We start from the raw sequence: 21,853 nt of genomic DNA, 5'->3' as shown, positions 1-21,853 counted from the left end.
AGCTCGGCACTCCACTTATAAAGGTGATATCGCTATATCTATATAAAGCAAGCATTGCTTTGCAAACAAACATTGGTAAAGCAACACCACTGCACTCCAATGATAAAAGGCGAGATCTCTAGGTTTTGCCATTGCTTGTTTGTTTTGGATTTTAAGAGTGGGTCGGATTCTGTTTGGGCTTCTTTTGGTAGAACAGGCTCTTGTTTACTGCTGCTTTTCGAGGGCGGTTGCGCTTGTTTGGGATTCCTGGCTGAGCAACACAGCTAGAGTAATGGAAATAGAAAGCTGACTTCGGAGGAGGTGACGGCCGGAGACAGGCAAGTACTGGAAGCCGGAAGAGGAAGGGAGCCGAAGTCTCTCTCCGAACCGTAAACACCGCTGCTGGAGAACAGAGCCAGCCTGGGTAGATTGTCCACCGCAAGGTAAGGGTACCGTGAATTATGAATGCGAACCAGGGTGATGTTTATCTACGAGATGGGGGGAGATTTGAGTATGGGTAGAGATGAACGCGGTATATGAAAGGAGAGCTATGCCGGTACGAGACTTGGACATGGGGCGTGTGGCTTGGCATAATCTGGTTACTGTGCATTGGGTCCTATTTTTATTGTATTATATTTTAATTGAATGTGAATGGCAGTTTTAGACTTTCTAGGACTTCACCTTTCTAAGTAGCAAGGTGACTCCCGTTGATGAGTAGGATCACTAACTTTCCTTGCCAAACCTCTCCACAGAAATTGGCCACGTCGGTTGATTTCAGCTGTCCTTTCGCTTCCGAAGCATTACATCTCGCGCTAACACATATGTGTTTATAAATAGCTCTAACCCTATCTCTTCAGGTGGCTCATCGTGTGGGATTATCCTGTGGCTCTGTCGCTGTGCTAGAAGTGTGCATAGATCACTGGGGGAGCGAGAAGAGTAGACAGCGGAGTTCAGTTAAATGAGCGAGAGCCGCCAGAAGAATGGGGCGAGAGTTCAGTGGAAGTTATATGCATGAGACAGGAGGGAGACGTGAGCTGTGGGAGTATGGCGAGGCAATGTTCGATGTGCGTACGGGCATGGATCGCGCTAGACATGGGCACCTAGTCGCCGACATGGGAAACAAGAGGAGTGTAGGCCATGGGAGAAATTGTCATGGGATGTCACAATCAGGAATATGAACACAGGATAATAAGATATGATAGATGGGGAAAGGTGGGGGCAGTGAGAAAATAGCGTGACACCATAGACAGCTGAAGGGCTACAAAGCCAGGCTGTTCGTAGGAGAGTATGCTGAATGAATGCCGTTAATGGACATGAGCCAGGAGAGCCATGTGAGTCTTCAGCCTGGAGTTGGCTTGAGCTCAATAAGCAGGAAACAGGTAATCAGTGGGAGATTATTTAGAGAGGGTTTGCAACACGGTACATATCACATTTTTGCGATTTAAGGGCACTTTACGGCTGGAGGTACACTGAGGGTTTGGAATATATTTGTCACTTAAAGACTACATTTGACGGCAGTTAGTTACAGTTGCCTCATTGAAGTTAAACAAGGTACCCAAAAGTCTTATATTTTAGTTTGGATTCTCGTGGTGTGCTCACTCTTCTAGGTTAGTACATAAGAGGAGGTTTGAGGGAAAAGTAATGGTAATATTGAAAAGGAATTCAAAAGCCTTTTTTGGACTCTGTTTAGAGGTTTTTGTAGAGACCCTCCACAGCTTTCAGAAGTTTTTCATTTACACAGATTAAATCATCCTTTCTTGGGTACTAGTGTGTATGCAGAAACCGTTTGGTGAAGGGTCTTGCACTCTATGCCTGTCTTGTAAAGTTAGTGAAACAGGAAACCTGTTTGCGCACGCACTTTGAACACTCCGAATGTAGAGAAATGCGAAAAATCGGGGGTAGTAACTCCGAGACCAGATAAATATTGGGATCTCCGAAGAAGGCATCTGGGGGAATCAGAGACTAACAGGGACTATACACGGGAATTTGATAAGGAAGCTAAGAGATGGGGTCTGAGAACAAACAAATAATACAATACAAAATAAAACGAGGGACGTTTTCATATTCAACTACATTAGAGTGTTTCAAAATTACTAACCGTAGTAAGGACGATAATGTTGTTTAGGTGGCAACATAACGGAACGTGTAAATATGTATGTATTTCACATTCCTTGGAGAACGTAACAAAGGTACACAATTATGTTTAATTAGTATGTCAACGAGTATGCGTACAAAGGCTAACCAAAACAAACTTCACCGTCTGTCTGTGGATCTATAAACAAAATAAAACATCCCTCTCAAATAGCTCTACTCTTTGAAGTAGTAGACTTGAGGTATAACGGTGGCATGTTTAGTGTCATTAATTAGAGTGGCCCTACAACAATTTCGTTGCATGTTGAGCTCAGTAAATGATACATTAAATGACATAAATATCCCAAGTCAATGCGTAGTTCGTCTGTCATGAATTATCATCGGGGATAGGTGTGGAGGAAAATCATTCAAGCTGTTCCCACCACACTGTTCCCTACATGCCTCATTTGTCTCTCTCCATAAATGCAGACCAAACCATTCAAACGCTTCCAGCTTGTCATTCAGTTTATGTCCATTTTTCATAGTTCGCAATCAGCCATTCATCAAACGTGGCTTGTTGTCGCCAGTGATGTAATATGCAAAGTTTGGCTGCCACGAGCGATGTAGCCAACCAACTGTGCATGTGGACATTAAGTCCTATAATGTCTGATGTGTTGTGCATTAGTACTAAATGTGAAGAAGGTGGTATTTCGACTATGCTGCGACTGTTACTGTTCCCACACGTCTTTCCAGCATTGGGTCAAGGCTGGACAGGCCCACGGGATATGGTATAAGTCTCAACGTTCTGACTCATTCTTCCAGTAAAGATCGTGGGCCGGTAGTTTCAGCCTTTTCAGGCTATATGCTGTCCAATACATTTGTGTAGAATCTTGACATACAGGAATGTAAGTTTAGCCTCTCTGGTGCCCACTTTTCAGGCGAAAATTCCTTACCCAAAATTGCCCATCATAAAAGTCAGGTAAAGCAGAGGGTGGAACCATAGTGCTCTGATTTGATAATATCCCAATACAGGCCAGAGACCACAACCTGAAACCATCCTCATATACGAAAGTATTGATTAATGGGTGAGGATTCAAATGTAATTTGAGTGGCCCTCAGCCTAAGTTGGATACAATGCACCAATGGCGGTGTTTCCAACGACCGGAGTCTTGCAAAGGAAATTTTGTTTTTAGATCTCTAAATGATTACATTTTTAGCTGTTCGACCTATTTGAGGCCGTCAGTGTTCCAGGCAGGCCCGAAGATTGTACTTATTTCCTATTTGTTTGGCTGCAATGTGCCACAGTGGAGCTTTATTATGGAGTAGATGTGGGATGCTATTAATCTATGTACTGTTTTCCAATTGGCTAAAGTCGACTGAAAAATGCAATTGGCTGTTATTGTAATACCAACATATACTGGAACAGTTGAGCCTGCTCTGGCTAAGAGGTGTTGTTTCAAGGTTGCCCATGATGGGTCCTCTTCCAGAGCTAGCGCACAGTAAATTATTTGTTATAACTGAGACGAGACTGTATGATACTATATGGGTTAGACCCCCACCCACCCTGTAGTAGTAGCATCCCAAAGCTTAGACGCTTTTAGCCTTGGTTTGCAACCAAACCAGATATATGGAGTGATATCCAAGTCAGTTTGGGTTAGTAGTCTAGTAGGAATTTGCAAATGTAGGTCTAGTTAAAGTGTGGAGCTGTTGTTATTTTGATTGTTTGCACCTTGCCCCATAGTGATAGGTCTGAGCTATTCCATTTTACATAATCTTGTTTACTGTGTATTATCAAGGGTTGGAGTTTGTCGTCTTCTATGCACTTTAGACCCATGTTTATCTGTATGACCAAATAGCGGAGGCCTTTGGGGAACCACTTCATATTGGAGCCTGAGAGGCTGGCTTTGTTGGCGCATCCGGACATTGGGAGGGCTTGACATTTGTTCATGTTAATTTTAGTTTTAACTGTATTATATTCCTGATCGAACACATATAATGGCCTACAACCGTCAGGTCGATGAGGAGCTCAGAAAAGTAGTTATAATACATAATTTGTGAAGAGATGCCTCCCCTCACCCCGAACAAATCTCTCACCAAAGGTAGTCCTAGTATCACAAATGTGTTGCCTGTCATTTTAACCAATGTCTATTATCCACCTAATTTTTTACCCGGAGATGCATAGAAATGTATCAATAAGAGACATGACTTATATATAGCTTCTTTGAGATTGGTCAGCATGAGCAATGTATCATTCTTATAAAGAAGGGCTAGCTATATCGACCACTATGATATCAATACCTTGAACATTTGCCCCACTCTTTGCCAAAAGTGGTTCTAGGGTAAGCTAGAAAAGTAGAGAAGACAAAGAGGCACCCCCTACCGGGTGCCTCATCCAATTTTAATAGTTCTTGACATGTAGCCCTGCACTTAATAGCAGTGGGTTGAGTATAGATCAGGTGAACCATCCTGATAAAATCTGAGCCTAAGCTAAACCACTGTAGAAGGTCGACAAGATAATTCCACATTTTACCTGGTTCAACGTCTTTTCGGCATCGATTGAGATGGCCAAGTTTTCTCCCGGGTTATCTTTAGTCTGCCTTAGCAAGAGCGCCAATGTACAGAGGTGGATTCTTGATGAATGACCTGGCACAAACCCCATTAGTGAGTCATGCACCGGAAGCGTTATAACCTTCTGGAGGCTTGTTGCTAGGATTTAGGCCATGTTTTTTAAGATCCACTTTTATCAAGTAAATGGGACAGTAACTGTAACAATCTAGCAGGTCCATACTCTCTTTTGGGAGAAGTGTGATCGTTTGTTTGTTGGACTGAGCTCAAAGGACTCCTCAGTTTCAGCGTCCCAGAATGCTCCCACTAGAAAGTGGATTAATAAAGACTTCCCTACTTTATAGAATTCAAATGGGTAACTATCTTTCCCCTGAAAGTTGCATGTAGGCAGTGTGAATATGGGCTCCTCTGTTAACATAGGTAGGTTTAGTAGCTGCCGGAAGTCCTCAGTTTGGCTGGATTGGCATGAAATTCCTCCATTCGGTCGTGCAGCTACACTCTTGTCTGTTTTATTGTGTAGTTCACTGTGTTCAAATCTGTCCATTATTTAGTCAGGCGTCAGGTTCCTAGCTCCTTCCATGAGTACGGGTGTTTGTCCTCGTTCGGGGCACATATAGAGACAAGTATGATAACCCTGGCCACTATCTTCACTTTAAGAAAAGTCCAATATCATCTGTATTCGTCTAAATGACTCTATGGTGAAGGTGTTTATTGACAAGGATAGCCACTCCACATTTCTTCCAACTATTCCTCAAGGTCATATCAACACACTGAATACCAGCCATTCAGCTACTACTTGCCACTGTTTCACCCTAGTCACGCTTATGTTCCGGAGATCCGGTGAAGGGTAAGTGTGTCTCTTGTATGAGAGCGATGTCTGCGTGCTTAGCATGTATGTTGTGTAGTATTTTCTTACGTTTACTATAGTGGGGCATACAATTCACATTTAGGGTAATATTTGACGGTTTCCTGGACATCTTTTTCTTCTCAGTGTGTAGTTATGCAGAGGCGTGGTAAGTAATACAATTCATCTAGATGTATTAGTAACATGGGTGTCACTCAAAGGGGGTAAGTAGGAACAAATATTAGTGGAGGAGTACAAGTTATTCACTCCCGACTTGGAGTAGGCCCATGTATAGGTGTAGTAGAATGCTAAACACAGGAGACCACGAACATAATGAAGATGAGTATAAAAATAGTAGGGTAAGGGAACTGCAGAAAAGTACAGAGAAAAGACAAAATGCAGGAAAGAAAGGGGGAGAAAGTGGGGTGTGTCTGAAGGGAGGAGTTAAGAGTAGGGGAGGTGATAGCCGATCAGCAGCCAACTATATCGAGGTTCCTAGCTGGGTGACACAAGTTCAGACATGCGCTCCTTGCCTCTGTGCCTTCAGGCTCCAAAATAGCAACATTTGGAGAAAAGGGAAAAACAACTGATCAAAGGTGTTACAAAAAGAGAGTGGAGCATGTGTAGTGAGACTTGGATGATTTGTAAGTAAGTTATCAATCCGCTTAATAGGTATATGTACATTATGTCTAGACTATGCATTTACACTTGCATTACTTGTTAGTTATATCAACCAGGAAATAGTAAGTCACATTCATTAGGGAAACAATAACTTAAGCCATATTGCAGTCAGTATACAGATTAAAGGACAGGAGTTAAAAAAAAAAAAAAAAAATACAACAGATTATAAATCCAGTAGGTCCGCAAGAGAATTTATCTGTGGAGGCAAGTAAAATTTATTTGAGTATACATCATCAACCTCTCAAGGCTACTACCTTTTTTCTGACAGAAAGCTTGTTGCACGAGTCAGCTTGTGACTCTGTTTCCTTTTGTAGGTTTTAAGGGTGACCAAGATTTCCATTTCCCTGCCAGTTCCTGTCCTATATGCTGCATGGTGTCTCTGTCCGATCCTTGGTGAGATGATCCAGATGCCCTGACAAAATTAATGTGTGTCTTACTCGATTGCAGGGATTGTCGGAAGCAATAGTTTTTTTTAGATGAGTTTGATTCTGCTGTTGCATCCATGGCAGAGTCGCCCAAGGTGCCCAGAAACACCTCCAACTCAGTGGGATCAGAGAACTCTTTAGTTTTGACCTCCATTGCCACTAGTATGTGGACTGGATCCTGCTTGCGGTTTTTCAGATCTCGTAGGTAAAGTCTAGCTCGAAATGTAAGGAGGTTTTACTGTCTAGTATTAGTATATGAAGAGTAGTTCGCAGAGAAGTTTTGATTGCCTTCATGTATGAGTGGTCCCTTATTATGCCTGGCTGCTGCAATAATAGCTCTTGTGTTGGTGTGGTAAGAAACGTGCAATGATGGGTCTTGGTTTCTCCCACATGGTTCCCAGGAGCATCGTCTAATGTGATGGGCTCTCTGGGGTTTCATATGACATCAATGCAGCTATAGCCAGAAGCCCACCACATTGTCCATTTCAAGTGTTTCGGGCATTCCATAAATGTGAACGTTCTCTCTCCTTGCCTGATCTTCAAGATCTGAGACTTTGCTTTTTAAAAGTTCTATACTACGTCCCGAATCAGGGCAGGTGTCGTACTTGGATTTTACCATCTATAGTCATTTGTCAGTCGGATCAATCCTCCTATGAAAAATGGAGATATCATCTCTCATACATTTGACTACGTAGTCAGGTTTGTGATCTAGAAATCCATGGTGAATAACATTGCACCAGTGGCTGAAATTTCCTTGAGCATAGCCTCCATCGTCATAGCAGACTGTTTCTGATCATCCAGTTCCAGGGTACTTTTCCCAATAGAAACTGCTTCAGAAAATAACATTTGGTGTGTAGCTGCTTTGAGTTGAGATATATGACTGATGTGTTAAATTAGCTACAAACTGTAAGCCGGTACATAGCCTGGGTGGTGTCTGCCATAGGAGCCACAGTCAAGTGTTTTCTGTATTATTGTCTATCTTTAGTAGTGATCACTGAACTTGAAAAACTTGGTTTCGGTCTAAGCAATGTCTGTAGTTCTGTCTACAGTTTTCTGCTCCCAGCGCAGACTGATTTATGCTGGTAGATCTCTGTAAAAGGGTTCATTCATCTCAAGCCAATAAGCCTGAGTAATCTGACAGATAGAGCTGCCCACAGTGGTCTGTGTGACTTTTTGATTGATAACAGGAACAGTGCAATGGATCAGGTTGAATCCCTATCCGTGCAGTCATAGTCGTGTGACCATTGCATATATGATCTACAGTCCCTGTGAAATGGTGTTCGTACCCTGCCGTAAAACAGTAGTATTTGAGGCCTTGACCCGGCTCCTCCTCCAGAGAGGAAATGGCTCCCCCCCTCATTTGGTCACAGTTCAAACACTGAATTGTTTGACCAAGTGTCGTATGTGGACTGTATCGGTTTGCCGTATTACCTCAGCCTTGTGTGGCAATGTCTCTACCTGGTGCTACACAAACAAATGATGGACGGAATGCTGAATAAATCATACATTCACCCCCAGTCGAGATCTGGGTTGAATCCAAAAAAGAAAAAAAAGAACAATGGATTTAACCCAGATCTCTTGACTGAGTGAGAATGTTTGAATCATTCAGCATTCCGTCCATCATTTGTTGCAGTTACACTTTTTGCCCTAAGTGGGATGGGTATGCCCAGACGTGTGTCCCTTGCTCACTGTGCCACCGGATTCAAGCTAGCCTGGCTGATGAAGGGTGACATACCCTGAAACCGGTCCCAAGATGCTTGTTTCCTGTCCAGGGAGGACCTGGCTTGCCAGTTCAGTCTGGACTGTTCCCATGAAGCACAGGGTCGAGACTGATTTGCATATTGCCGGGTCCAAACTGGGGTGGCGTAGTGGGCAAAAGAACAATGTATTTAACCCAGATGGGGGAGAGTGTTTTAATCATTCAGCATTCCGTCCATCATTTGTTGCAGTTACACTGTCCCTACCTGGCACAGAGGCGAAAGAAGGCATATGAGAGCTTTGAAGGATGCTTCCTCTCCCCGCCGAGCCCCCAGCGCCGGGATGCCTTTGGGTAGCTGTTCGTGCTTTACAAATACTGGATTTACATTTTTATATAGATGTTGGAGCAGCTTTAGTGTGTCACTTCACCTCAGCTGCTGATTGAGTCATCCAGTTACCGACACTGACTGCAGCCATCATGCTCATCTCTCATCCTCCAGTACTGGGTCGCAACTCCACTTATTTCCCAGGTGCCAGTGGCCAATATCATCTGCCGCTTCTAATGCCACACTCACTGTGTGTTAAGAAACAGCCACAGTGGTTGTTCCCTCTTCCCCAATTGACCTCTAGAGATTGCAGTCACTCCCGGCCCTCCGTGAATGAGTTCTCCAGAATCCATGCCTCAAGAAGCCCAAATTGGGCAGTAACGGGTCGAAAGGTGCAGTAGTCTCACACATCCTCTGCAGTGAGAAGGCATCTTGGTCGCTGCCTTTCTCCAACTCCCCTAATCGAATTTCTAAAAGAACATTGTCTCCTCGTTCCCCTCTTCGGTGTCTGGGTCTCTCCCCTCCGGTTTCAGCAACGTCAGCAGTAGACTTCCACTGTCTGGCAAAACAATACTCCACTCCATGGATAGGGTCAATGTGTTCCAAAATGGAACCCGTAGGACTTCCTTACACTGGTTCGATCGTACATTTAATGCATGTACCACACAGGTCACATATACACACATCATAACATAAAGTTAGGATCTTAGCTGTAGGATCCCGGTTAGCACATAGAAGCAGGGCTTTACACAAGTGCAACATCAGACTTCCACTCTAGTAACAAGCATTGGCAAAAGCCAATCGGTTTAGCCAATGGCTCTTAGCAATCCTGTACAGTATTCCGATGCTGTTCAGCATTTTTTAAAGCGAGTGGTGGAAGCAACACTGAGGGCAGAAACAACCCAGGAGACTGGGTGGACGGAGCAGAAGCAACACGGGGACGCAGATGGGGGGGGGGGGGGTGAGGGGGAGGGTAAGCAGCAAGGGAGCCATGGGTGGAAGGCAGAGAAAAGCAACCTGGCAGGAGCGGAAAATGTGGAACGTGGGGGAAGAAAAGTAAGCAGGTGAGAAGGACACTGGTGAGAACGCAATGCAGGGGAGAGAAAAGCACAAGAGAGAGCATCATGGAGAGGGTAGGGGAGAAGCACATGAGTGACAGAGAGCGATACGGAGCACAGTTGATGAGAAGCACAGTGGGGGAACAGCTGGATAATACATGGATTTTCCTTGAGTGCTTAAGACAAAAGATACGAGTAGTTCTCTGAAAGTGAGTAGTGGAAGGATACAAGTAAAACTTCACTACTCTAGGGAGGGACATACGCATGATGGACAACGCAAGCTAGCGAAAAACAATTGGAGGACAAATGAGAGTGACAGCTAAGCCAACCAGTAGTAAGCAATGGACAGACTGCAAGCTCCTGTATGATCTTGGTGAGCCCAGAATCTGTCTTTCGCATCTAGACAGCTGTGCAGTCTGTTATGCTCGACCTAAAAATGGCTCCAAACACCGCACCATGCAGCAGCTGCAATCTGATGTTTGCTGGTAGGGACTGACAGTTACTGAAAGCCTTTACAAAATGTTGTCCGAGATCTTTTACTAAGAAGTTTAAAGGCCAATTTATGCTCACTGAGCAGTGGAAGTTTGCACGTCTGTTGGACTGTGTGCCATTCAGCTGCCCTGCGTGTGAAGGGTCCACATAGGTGGTGAAGGTGCGCAGGCCAACGCAGCAGGATAATCCGGGATTTGGAGATTAATCGACAGACCGGAGTTGAGTGAGATTCTCTGACAGAAATAAAGCTGTCAGACCTTGGAGAAAGTAGACAGGGCTGTGTCAGAGCTTGCACCTGGGTGGTTGGAAGCCAGTGTGAGCAGCACAGGATGGACCGGGGGTCATGGACTAGGCCAGAATTTAACACACTTCATGGAGGCTGTGTTTGCTGCAGCTACAGACGTGAGGATTTGTAGAGCACACCTCTATGGGCCCTGATGTGTTAAATATAGTGTTGCGCCACAGATGAAGGAAAGGACGAGCTGAACCTGCTGATCTAGGAGCCCGTGACATACATTGTTTGTGAAGATTTCCGCTGTGGGGGCATCAGCTATTTGCAAGATATGACAGCACATGCATTACTTTTCAGAGATTGGATGCTATGACCTGCTAGTTGCAAGTGTATCTCTGCAACTGATACGTTAACGTATCCAGCTATCTTACTGGTACGGGAACCAGTGATGTACTGGTTTTACTGATCTCTGAAGTTGGCAAACTAACGCACAAAGCTGTTGCAATGTGACCTACTCATCTCTGCAACAATTACATTAATATAGCAAGCTATTTTACATGACTTGGAGCATTTAAACTTTAAATTACTTTCAAATCTCTTCAGTGCAATATTAACTCAAGCTGTAGAACATGAATTGGAAACCGTGATTTGCAGTAGGTGCATTCGGTTTCTGAGCTATTTTACTGGTACCATTACCTTGTAGAATGCATATAGGGCTCTGCAGCAAGCACATTAACTTCCTCAGCTATATCACATGATGACCTAAAGGGTTCTCAAAATTCTCTGCTAGAGAAGCATTAAGGGCTTACAAACATGGTATCTGGTGACTTGCAGGCTACTCTTAGTTCTGCTGAAGGCACAGTAACCACAGATCTATGTAGCTGGATTTGGGGTTTGGTACCTGTGGGTCACAAACACAGCAATGTCTGCAGCAGGTGCATTAACAGCATGCGCTGTTTTACTTGGAACGAACTAGTGTTTTACGGAATCATGCGGTTCTACTGGAGGAGCAGTGAACACAGAGCTATCTGGCTGGAATTGGGACTTGTGAAATGCAGTTTACACTTACTTTATCTCCAACAGGCGCATAAAAAGCCAGAGCTGTATTGTTTGGATTGGTTCTTCTGACCAGCTTCAACCTTTGTACGAACAGTGGCAGCAGAGCTGTCTAACTGGGATTGGTACTTGTAGGATGTATTTTCCCCCTCTCCTACAGGAGGCGCAGTTACAGACAGAACTGCATTGGAACAGATAGATTGATGTAGTTTACATAAGAATCTGCAGTAGGACCAGTAGCTATGAAGTAATTTTCCTGGGATTGGCACTTGATATATGCAGGTTACACTCTCTCTTTCTCCAGCAGGTGCATTAACCATCTAAGTTCTCTTGCATAGATTGGAACTGGTAACTTCCAAGCCACATACAGATTTGCAGTAGGATCAGGTTCCACAGTTATTTTCCTGGGACTTCTACTTGTGAGCTGCAGATTATACACGTGCACGCTCAGTGGGTGCGTTAACAGTCTGAGTAGCCTCAGTGGACCGGTAGCGTTGACTTGCAGGTTACACACACACAGTGGTCTGTCAGCCTGACTCTATTCTCTTCTGCCCCGTTCCAGGAAATCTCCTCGTCTTGTGGAGAGGGTGGTTTGACTTCTCCCCACTCCTTCTCTGCTTAATTGCCCCAGGGATCTGTGAGGGGTCTTCTTCAAACTTACAATGACCGCATACCTACACTGCCTGCTTGCCTCCTCATGACAGCTAGCCTACAGCGAGGATCTGCTCCCACTGCAGGGCCCCCCGCGAGGGGGCACCGCCCGCTCACGGGTGTACCACTTTCCTTGGGCTATGTATTCTTGTGAAGAGTTTGTTCAGCCATTTTTATTGCCCTTTTGTGCCCCACCCCCAACTGTAAATAAAGGGCTCATAGTACAAGTATGCAAAAAAATAAAACATGACTTTGTGAGCTACTTCCTGCAAGCAACTTATCAGAAAGGCCATAACTTTAGTATTGTGGTACAGTAATTGTATGAGTCTCTGCCATTTATCAACCAAATGTGTCATGGGAGTGTTAGTTGTGGTTGAGTTCACTTGGTCGCAAGTTCATGAAAATAGTAATTTGGGTAAACTGTTGAGGAGGGGGATCGGTTTGACATGGTGTCTCGTAAGAGGCCTCTTTAGATAGAATATTGTACAGTTTTGGCCTGGTGTGGCAGCACGGTGTGCTTTAGGTGTGCGGGGGCCTTGTGCATTAACCTTTGGTCTCGGACTGGTGTCAGTCAATCAATAAATCAGTAGATTTGTAGAGCACTTCTTGTCACATGTGAGGGTATCCAGGCGCTGGCAGTGTCCAGTTGATTAGCCGAATAGCCAGGTCTTCTGGAACTTTCAGAACTCTGGAAGAGATGGGGAGGTCTGGAGATGAAAGGGAAGCTTGTTCCATGTATTCGCTGCAAGCTAGAAGAAAGACTGACCTCCGCATCTGCTATGTTGGATTCTGTGGGTGAAGGTTAGAGAAAGGAGCAGAGGTTTCTGGTGGGCTCATGGAAGTTCAGGCTTTAGTTCAAGTAGGCTGGTCCATAGTTGTGTAGGGCATTGTATGCATGGGTCAAAAGCTTGAACTGGCATCTTTTCTGTACAGGGATCCAATGGAGTTCCCTCAGCAAAAGCCCCATAGCCAATAGGTCTCGCCTTTGGGACCTTATAAGTGTTTACCCATGCAACAGTTGATGTAGTTGCACCAAGGATATTGTGCTGCATAACTAAGTACTTATAAGGTCCTAAAGGTAAGACCTATTGGCTATGCCAATGCTTGTGAAACTTGTTAACACTTTCTGGGCATTGGTTGCATTATGATAGTACCAATTAAACACCCAAATACAGCAATATGTCTTTTTGTAGTAATGCATGGTAGTAAAATGCAGAAAGTTTCCCTGCTCTATGAGCGAGTGGCAGATTCAGACGCTCATACTTGGGCTTTGAATGTAGTTGTAATCCTGATTCAGTCATGGGGAAAAACGGGGCTTCAAGTATCAGAAATCAAAGAAAATCCTGAACAGGATGAGAACGAAAGAACCTGTAAATCTCAAGTGCTCCGAGGCTAGTGCAGACTTTGCCACAGAATCCTAACCAATAACTTACCTTCCCAGATGGTGTGACGTTGGCTACAAACTGCATTTCTGCCTTTTGTAGTTTTATGTAGCTCGAACTCGACCCGAATGCATTGGAGCGCTTTACATGAACACCAGCTATATCATACAAGGACACATCCATGTTTTTTTACACCACAAGAATAAATTATTTGCCCATTATGACAGGATGTTAAGCCGGCGCCAAGATTCGAACATGATGATTCACCAGTTCCAAAATCGGCACGCTTAGAAATGGACTCAACATCAGGACTGATCCAAATATAAACCTGTATGAGTTGACTGCCTGTGCTAGGGGCGAGTTTGCAGTTCAGCGCTACAAAAGTCTGTTCACTCACACATGCGACACACAACATATGGCTAGGGTGGAGGTCCAGCTGGAGATACAGCTGAAAGAAGTCTACATCGAGACTGCAGCGATGACACGTGACTCTATTACAGAGGGGAGGAGCTACGCTTGCATCGGACCTGTTACTAGTGATGACTGAGCCAAGGAGAGCACCAGAGTGCTTTTATTGGATGGATAAAATAATGGTTAATTTGCACACTCTGTCACTGGCTTGGGTGACGGCGGCTCCTCTCATCGGCTGGCACTGGGGGTGATTCCGAGTGCTTTATTAATAACTGCAGACGTTGCGTGTGAACGCAGCTGGTGCTGCTTGGGGAGCTCGAGGAGGGGAGTACGCATGCGCCCAGTGGTGCGTTTAACACCGAGGAAAATGTAGATTCAGTTTTCCACACTAGGTGCTTTTATACTGCACAGTTGTGCTTAGAAATATTGAATGCACTGATTAGTGAGGTGCCGTATCAGCGTATGGCGTAGGAATCGTGAGGGGGCAGGGTGGATTTATCCGCCCCATATTTTGGAGCAGTGGGCGTAGGTGCAGAGTTGAATATGTAAAACAAGCAATGGCCATGCGGCCGTGAAAGTGAAAATAATGGCCAGCTATGCAGAGGACGAGATAAGAAAGACAGATGGCGGCTGCGCGCGTGCACGCGAGCGTGCACTTAAGCTTTAGGCCAGGAAAAGCTTGTGGGTAGCACTTTTAAAACCCCCTTACTAAAAGTTGAGCTTTAAGCTGCGCATGCGCTGCTCTAGGCTCGACCTAACCAGTGTACAATTTACTCTCAGTCGGGCCTTCGTGCAGGGGAGCATGACTGTACACCATGTAGGGACGTTTCCCATCTCATCAATCACCTTTGTTATCAGAATTTGATAGTTTGTTAGTGCCACTCCAGCATGAATTGAATGGTGCCAGGGGTAAAGACCGTAGTCTGAACTTGATAAATAATCTCAGAGTGCTGTGAAGTGAAAGGAACGTGACATCCAAGTATAGTTCTCTCTCCCACTCCATCTTCGCAGTCAGGTAAAATCAGCCAATATTTGTACTCTACGTTGTCTTGTATAAGGTGCCTCCTTCCCAAGGAAGGAAACTTTATAATCCTACAGTCTCGGTTAGCCATACACTCTTGGAAAGACCACAAGTAGCTCAAACTGAGGCCCTTGCAGCTGAAACTAAATGAACTGGAATTAAGGCAAGGCAGGCCTTGGGATGAGTGACCCGATCTTCGGTGAATTTGATTTATAAATGAAAGTAAATGGATTAGACTAAAATCTAAATCGGACTAAGAGAGGCTTAATATGTGCTCCCATCCCAATTCCTAGCACACTCTGTTTTCAGCAGGTTCAACAGTGTGTTTTGCCTTAACTGGAGTAGTGATGTCAGGAACCTAATTTCTGCTTTATATTACATGGCCCCACAGTTCTTCTCTGTATAGGCCAGCTACACTGGGTTTGGCCTCATAGATTTCCTATGAGTCTGAGACTGAATGACCTCCAAAGCAGCCTTCAAATTTTAGGACACCACCAGATGTTCGTGTCAGAATCACTTCACTCTTTTCAGTCTGTAGTGGCCAGGAGCTAAACCCTGTAAACCTGATTCTCAGATATTCAAAAACAGTGATGAGTTTATCACTTTTGAACTAGAAAGTCCGTTGAGGAGTATATTTAGTAACCATCACCATGACTTAAATTTACCTTAAGGTAATAACCAAGTACTTCTCTTTTTATTAATTCTGAAAGGCTTTGAATAGGGCGTGTAATTAATTTTCTGTTTGAGTCGTTTTTTGCATTATGTGCAAATGCAGAATAGAAATTGTAGTGTGCCCCATCATTGACACAAATGAGGTAATTGAACGCATTGGATCTAGAAGGTGATTTAAACATGTTGAACAAGGTTGGCATCAAGGGATAAACCTGGCTCGTTGTGCTCGCCATATAGAAAAGTTAGAAAAGTTCCCATTTCTGGCCAAATCTAATTCATTCGAAACGGCCCTTATGGATGTCTGCTAGCTGCTGGATTAAGGACTTGCTCTTTTTAGAATGAATGACACTAATAGACCCTGTTAAAGAATCAAATGCATCTCAGACTAATAAGGCCCAAAAACAAGTGCCCCCTAATTAACTTGATTTATTTTGCATCCAAAACTATGATGCCCGAACCGATATCTCTGTTTTAGATTAACTGGAATATTGTCTAAATCCTGGAGCTTTGCCCACTTTCTGTTCGCTCAAAGCGTTTCTGATTTGAGCCATAGTGAACGGGCTCTATTATTTCTGGTGTTTACATTATCAGAAGTAAAACGATTAGTTCCAGGGGCAATCCCCCACTTTTAAGCCAAATGATTAATGTATCTACAGGGATACTGTGGTAATATTTGTCAATTGGGATAATTCTTTCTATACCCCAGCATCCAGAAATCATTAGAATTTCTTTTAGAAATGGCCCCCTTCGTTGGCCCATGTCTTATCAACTGGTTCCATTTTTAGCACTATCCACTTTTTATATCTCTTGAATTCCAATAAGTTATTTAATGGAAGGATTGGTGTGGTAAGAGAATTGCTTGCATGTACACGACTTCTGTGGTTCAGAAATAAATGCAGATTAAGCAGCTCAGTGGCAGTGCTTTTAAAACGGAACAATTGTATTCATGGTCCTGCTTGCACAGCTTCATGATAGGATTTCGTTGCTTATGTTTAGACATGTATCCCACCTTTTGGAAGTGAGACATCTTTTAAATAATATTTTAAATATTAAAATTTACCCTGAGCTTTTCAGCCTTGAGCACATGAAATGTTACCTTAACAACCATCTTGAATAGCTCACATAAGCCATTCGTATGGCCATTATGTGTTGTTTGAGTCTTGATAGGTTGTCTGATCATGACAACCTCACACCAAAACCTTTGAGTGATTGCTCTTCATGATAGGAAAGGTTTTTGTGTATTGGCCTGCATGCTCTTAATCTAGTGCTCAAGTTGAGTTTCGGGAAGATTGAGGGTGAATGTTCCTGAGAGGTGTTGGGTCTACCAGCCTATCTGCCAGCATGTTCTGTGGATCATGATTTTGGTTGTCAATGGGAGTGTGTGTAGGTGTTTATGGTTGGTAGCAGAATGGGTCATTGTGTCCTTGTCAACTGGACTCTATGGGAGAAACAATATATAGCTTCCTGGCACACAGTATTGTTCTTGTCATTCTGGCAACAAAGAAGTCTAATAACATGAGAGCAGGGAGGAGTCCTTATTCCTGATCTTCACTGTGCATAGGCTTGTATAGATGGGTATATGTAGATGGGTGATGAGGTACTTGTTTTCTGTTATAGCGTCCCTCCAAAGTTGCATGGTATCCACCCAGCCATAGATTTGGCTAGGTTGGCTGTGCCTTGCCTAGTTTGTGAGGGGCTGGGAACGTCGCCTCCTTTATTTCCATTGTGTTCAGATGTCCATGTTTAAGTGCGAACTAAGGTGTAACATGTTATGTTATGATGGAGGATGTAGTGTGATGTAAGTAAGAGAAAGAGCGTTATATGAAATGGCAAGTGAGCTGGAGCATTAGAGGAGTGGCACGTTTGCAGGTGGAGCTGGGCATAGGTGTGCACAAGAGGTATAGTCATGGTCCTGACTGTCCTGATCGTTTACATGTGGGTGTTTGTATTGATGTGTGAGGAGATAAATTATGTTTTTAGATTTCATTTTTCTATTGGATGTATGGGGGATTGTTAGATGTAGTATAGGATGTTTGTAGTAAGTAGTATATATATGGCAGTTCTCTGTTGGATGAAGTGAGCAGATGGTGCGTAGTTTAGAAATTGTGTAGCATCGGGCGGTAGGTCATGACGGGCTGAGGTCTATTATTATGTAGAAGGTGAGATGATGTAAGGTGTAAGCTATATGAAGTGATCTATGATCCCTTAGTGTGAAAGAAGGGGACAGGCATGATGTGGTGTAAAATGAACTGATGTGAAAATTGAGTGATGGCTATGAAATGTGGTTTGTTAGGTCTTGCAGTAGGTTGTGGTTAAGGGCTCGTGTGATGAGGCATTTTGAGAGAGGTGCCCTGTGATGTCGTCTAACTTTCTTCGGAGTGGTGTTTGGTTTTGTTAAAAAACTGGTATGATGTTGAGTGAACTAGTCTGGTATTTGTCTCGTGTTGTGAAGTGTAATCAAGGTTTGGTATGATGAAATGTATTGAGGGGTTATAGAAAGTTCAGTTAATGAGTGGGTGTGGAGTTGTGATGTGTACAGGGTGTTTTGGTGTGGTTTGAAAGCTGGTTATCGTGGGATGTGCTTAGAAGGGATTTCTAGGTGTATGATTGAAGGGTGTTGTAGTGTTGAACGGTGTACTGATAATGTAGATGTGGGTGTGTTGTGTGTGGAGTTGTAGCCTCTCGTTTTGGGTACTTGTTATGTGAAGCCTTCTGTTCATTCTATTGATACACGCCTTGCAGCACTCAGCTTTCAAGTTGTATTTTGTGAACCTAGCACACGTTTGTCAGTGGAGTGCTAGGTGGTACGATGTAGAACAGCTAATTTAAATGGTCGTAGGTATTACATAAATACTGCAGTTAACCTGGGGTGTAACGTATAATTTTTTTCTGGGGTGGGGTATTTTTCTCTGTGCTACCCAATATTATTTCAATTATCCGAGTGAGGAGGGGGTAGGAAAGCTGTAAAAGGGAAAGGAGTTTGAAATATAGTTGGAAAGAAGTATGATGGATGGAGCGAATTTGCAGAAAAATAAAACACTAGTGTCTCACTAGACACAACAGAGCATTGCACTGTAGGTAGGTGGCTCTTGGCGATGGGCAGGGTATGTGGGCCTCAGCAGGTGAGTGAAGGCAGTAGATGTGTTGGTTCGAAGAGCACTGGTACAGACAGATTAGAATGGACAGTCAAATGCATACATTTGTTGAGGTGGTGACTGTTCTTCCTGGCATGCATCGGTCTTGGGTATGTTTAACACTGGTCTGATGTGAAAGCTGTGGGGGAAGCCTTCTCCCACCTGTCTGTAGACTGAATCTAAAGTTAGCTTTCTTGGTGTACCATCTAAAGCAAGACATGGTTAGATCCTTATGGTGAACTTCAAGCAGTATAGATAGGTGTATCCTAAAGAGATAATGTGCTGACGTTACTTTCTGTTTGCTCGAAATCCTACTCTAAGTGCCAAAAGTACACACCTGACCAACAAGAGAGAAAAGGGCTGAGAGTATTGAATTAAAAATCCGCAAGAAAACGACCTTTCTACTGAGCCAGTATAAACAAGAGTACAGAATCGGCGAAGCTGATCTGGACTGATTGCTCATAGCAAGTAGTGGAAGGGGAACACTGCTAGCCTGGCCCAAATATACTAGATTGGATGGTACTCATCACAGTGTGGACCTTGCCTTCCAGCTTGGGGTATCCAATGACTGCACGTCTACTGTTGTGTTGGATGGTTTTTCTCTAGAAATATGGGCTCGTTTTACCACTTCTAGTTTAACATTTCCGACAGAAGGCCATTTTGCTGTCTGTGTGCATCAGACAGGCACGTGCAAGGTTTATACACTGCCATAATGCATGGAAATGCAAATGGGCTAAAATGAGATTTTGTAAAATGAATCCTAAAGACAGTTACCAAATTATAACTACGTGTAATCCATGTTCTGAGGCTTGTAAAGCGCATTCAGTCAAATATGGCATTTGCAGCACAAATCCTGGGATGCTGGTGATCGACCCATTTTTCTCATCCCACTAATATTGTCCAGTCCAGATTATGTTTTGGGGGCGAGGAATCACAAGTTTAACAGACTGCTTTGAATGTTTTGCTTCGCATGGCAGAGAATGGCAATCTTGGAAAAGTGTGCTGTCCAAACTACTCCCGTGCTACATTGGTTATAAACCATCATTCACTCGAATGTAATTGCCTTCCACATATCCTTGATTCATTCTTTTGGTGGCCTAGTCTTCCATGCCAGACTCTTTTAATTTCACAAACAAGTTCCTTAAGGGTGAGGGGGGAGTGGAAATGAAAGGAACAAGGACGTGTATCCCCTCTATAAACATCTTGCTGTTCTGCTTTTAGGAGTAAAGGTCAGCAGTACAGCTCCCTTCACGAGCGCTTTCCTGGTTCACCCTCCCAGCTTCCACTTTCATGACCTTGTGTGTCCTGCTGTCCCTGTCGATCTTATTTTATCTTATGTGGCTGCATGGTTCATTCTCTAAAACGTGTTTTTTTTTTCATTTAATAATTTCCTCTGGAACTTTTCTTCATTGCTGCGCTGTATAACACCTGTTTATTTCTTTGTTTGCAAGTCAATCTTATCTCCAGTTAAGTGCTAACTCTTGACATCTGTTGTGACCCGCAGGTCACAAGTTGGAACGAGGGCAAGGCCAGATCTGCTATACATCTTTGCTAGATCGACACGTTGAGTACCATTACATTGTGTAATTAATAGAACAACCTAGTGTTTATAGTGCTCAGGGAGTTCAAAACTGTGGTATGAGCACCATTTAAAAGTAAAGTTATTTTCTCATGGACGGTACTTCTAAGGTATTGGGAGTTTCTGCTATGGGTATCCATCGCCATGCCCTTAGTATTCATGCATGATTTCTGTATGAGGCTTGCAGATAGCTGAATCTCTCCCACTCTCACCTTCAGAAGAACAGTATTTCTTTGTCTCCCGTTGAAGGCCAAACCTGAGTGTAAATAACAGATTTAGTTACACTAAAAGAATAACCGAGAGCATTTTCTAAGTTGTAAAATAATGAGCAAAGCAGTCTGACTAGAAAACATTGGGTTAAGGTTTGTGATCTGTACCAATGCAAGGATAAAATAGTCTGAAATTAAACCTTTGGATGTTTATTTCTAGAGCGATGGAGATTTAGCAGTTAGATTCAGGGCAAGATGTGTGTAAGAACTGGAGTGAACCAGAAGCTCAAGTTGTCTTCGCATTGTGTGCAAAATGTCTTTGGGCATAGCCCTAAGCGTCTCACTGCTTTTTGGCATACAGAACTAAATTCTAAGCCGTTCAGGCTGCTGGATAGATGCTGTTTGTGGGTGAGTGCTTGGATTGTGTCCAATTTGCTCAAGTATGTCCAAACTCTTAGGGATAAGAGGGATCTTATGGCTGGATTTGACCAACATCTGTATGTTACCTGTAGCTTTGAAGGCCACTGTCTGGGTTCCTTGGAGCTAAAGAAAAGGGAGGTTTATTGTGAAGGCAACGCTATGACCCCAGAAAACATCTTCCAGTATCCATACTACTGAGCTTGGGCTGTGGGAGGCTAGGTGATTTGAGAGGCTAGCATTAGTATTGCTGATGTGTGGGCTTGTCTCCTGGGGCCCCCTGACAGCCCCTCTCCAAAATGGAAAGCGATAACCCTGAAGATACCAGTGAATGCTTGAACCTAGCTGCTGTTTTAGAATGGATAAATATACTGAAGAATGCAATGTTCCCATGCCAAAGGACTCGCTACCCGACGAACGTTCTGGAGAGTAAGTACTGCAGCATGTTTTGCAGCCGTCCTTGCTAATTATGGTGCAACCAGTCCTTATGCTTCCCTGTCTAGATTGATAGAGGAAATATGATGATGCCCTGGTTTTCCAGTGAACATGAGCTGCATTGATTTGGAGTTCTTATGAAGTACCAGAAGCACCACAGTTTATATTCTCATATGGCAGAAGCAGAGGAACAAAATTGTTGGCAGATGTCTGGAATCGGACCACGTCATAGGACTGCTCTGAGAGAGAGACTTCTGTGTAATTTGGAAACTGTCACATTTTGTGTCTTCCAAGAGATGCACCAGGATAGTATGCACTGTACAAATGTAATTAATCAGTGTTTGGCATCTGCAGTAGTGTATCCCAACGGACAACATGTGGTGATTATCATAAACGATGATCTAGAACATGGGTACTCACAAACTTTCTGCCGAAGGCAATAATTACAGCGTGGTTTGTGTCCGAGGTCAGTGGTGGGGGTGGAGTCAGTGGAGGGGGTGGGGCCAAAGTAAAAAA

General features: G+C 43.7%; 1 protein-coding gene across 1 annotated transcript in view; it reads left to right on the top strand.

Moving 5' to 3' along the window:
* The first annotated feature begins 235 nt into the window (after nucleotides 1-235).
* PRKAB1 (protein kinase AMP-activated non-catalytic subunit beta 1) overlaps nucleotides 236-21,853 on the top strand; it is a 106,563-nt gene continuing 84,945 nt past the window's right edge. The window contains exon 1 of the mRNA XM_085636260.1: nucleotides 236-422. The gene's annotated coding sequence lies outside the window, so the exon portion shown is untranslated. The remainder of the gene's footprint in view (nucleotides 423-21,853) is intronic.

The sequence above is a fragment of the Triturus cristatus genome, chromosome 11, assembly GCF_964204655.1.
Source record: "Triturus cristatus chromosome 11, aTriCri1.1, whole genome shotgun sequence".
NCBI classification, from domain to species: Eukaryota; Metazoa; Chordata; class Amphibia; order Caudata; family Salamandridae; genus Triturus; species Triturus cristatus.
The sequence above is the reverse complement of the archived record's forward strand: the minus strand, read 5'-3'. Positions and strand labels throughout refer to the sequence as shown.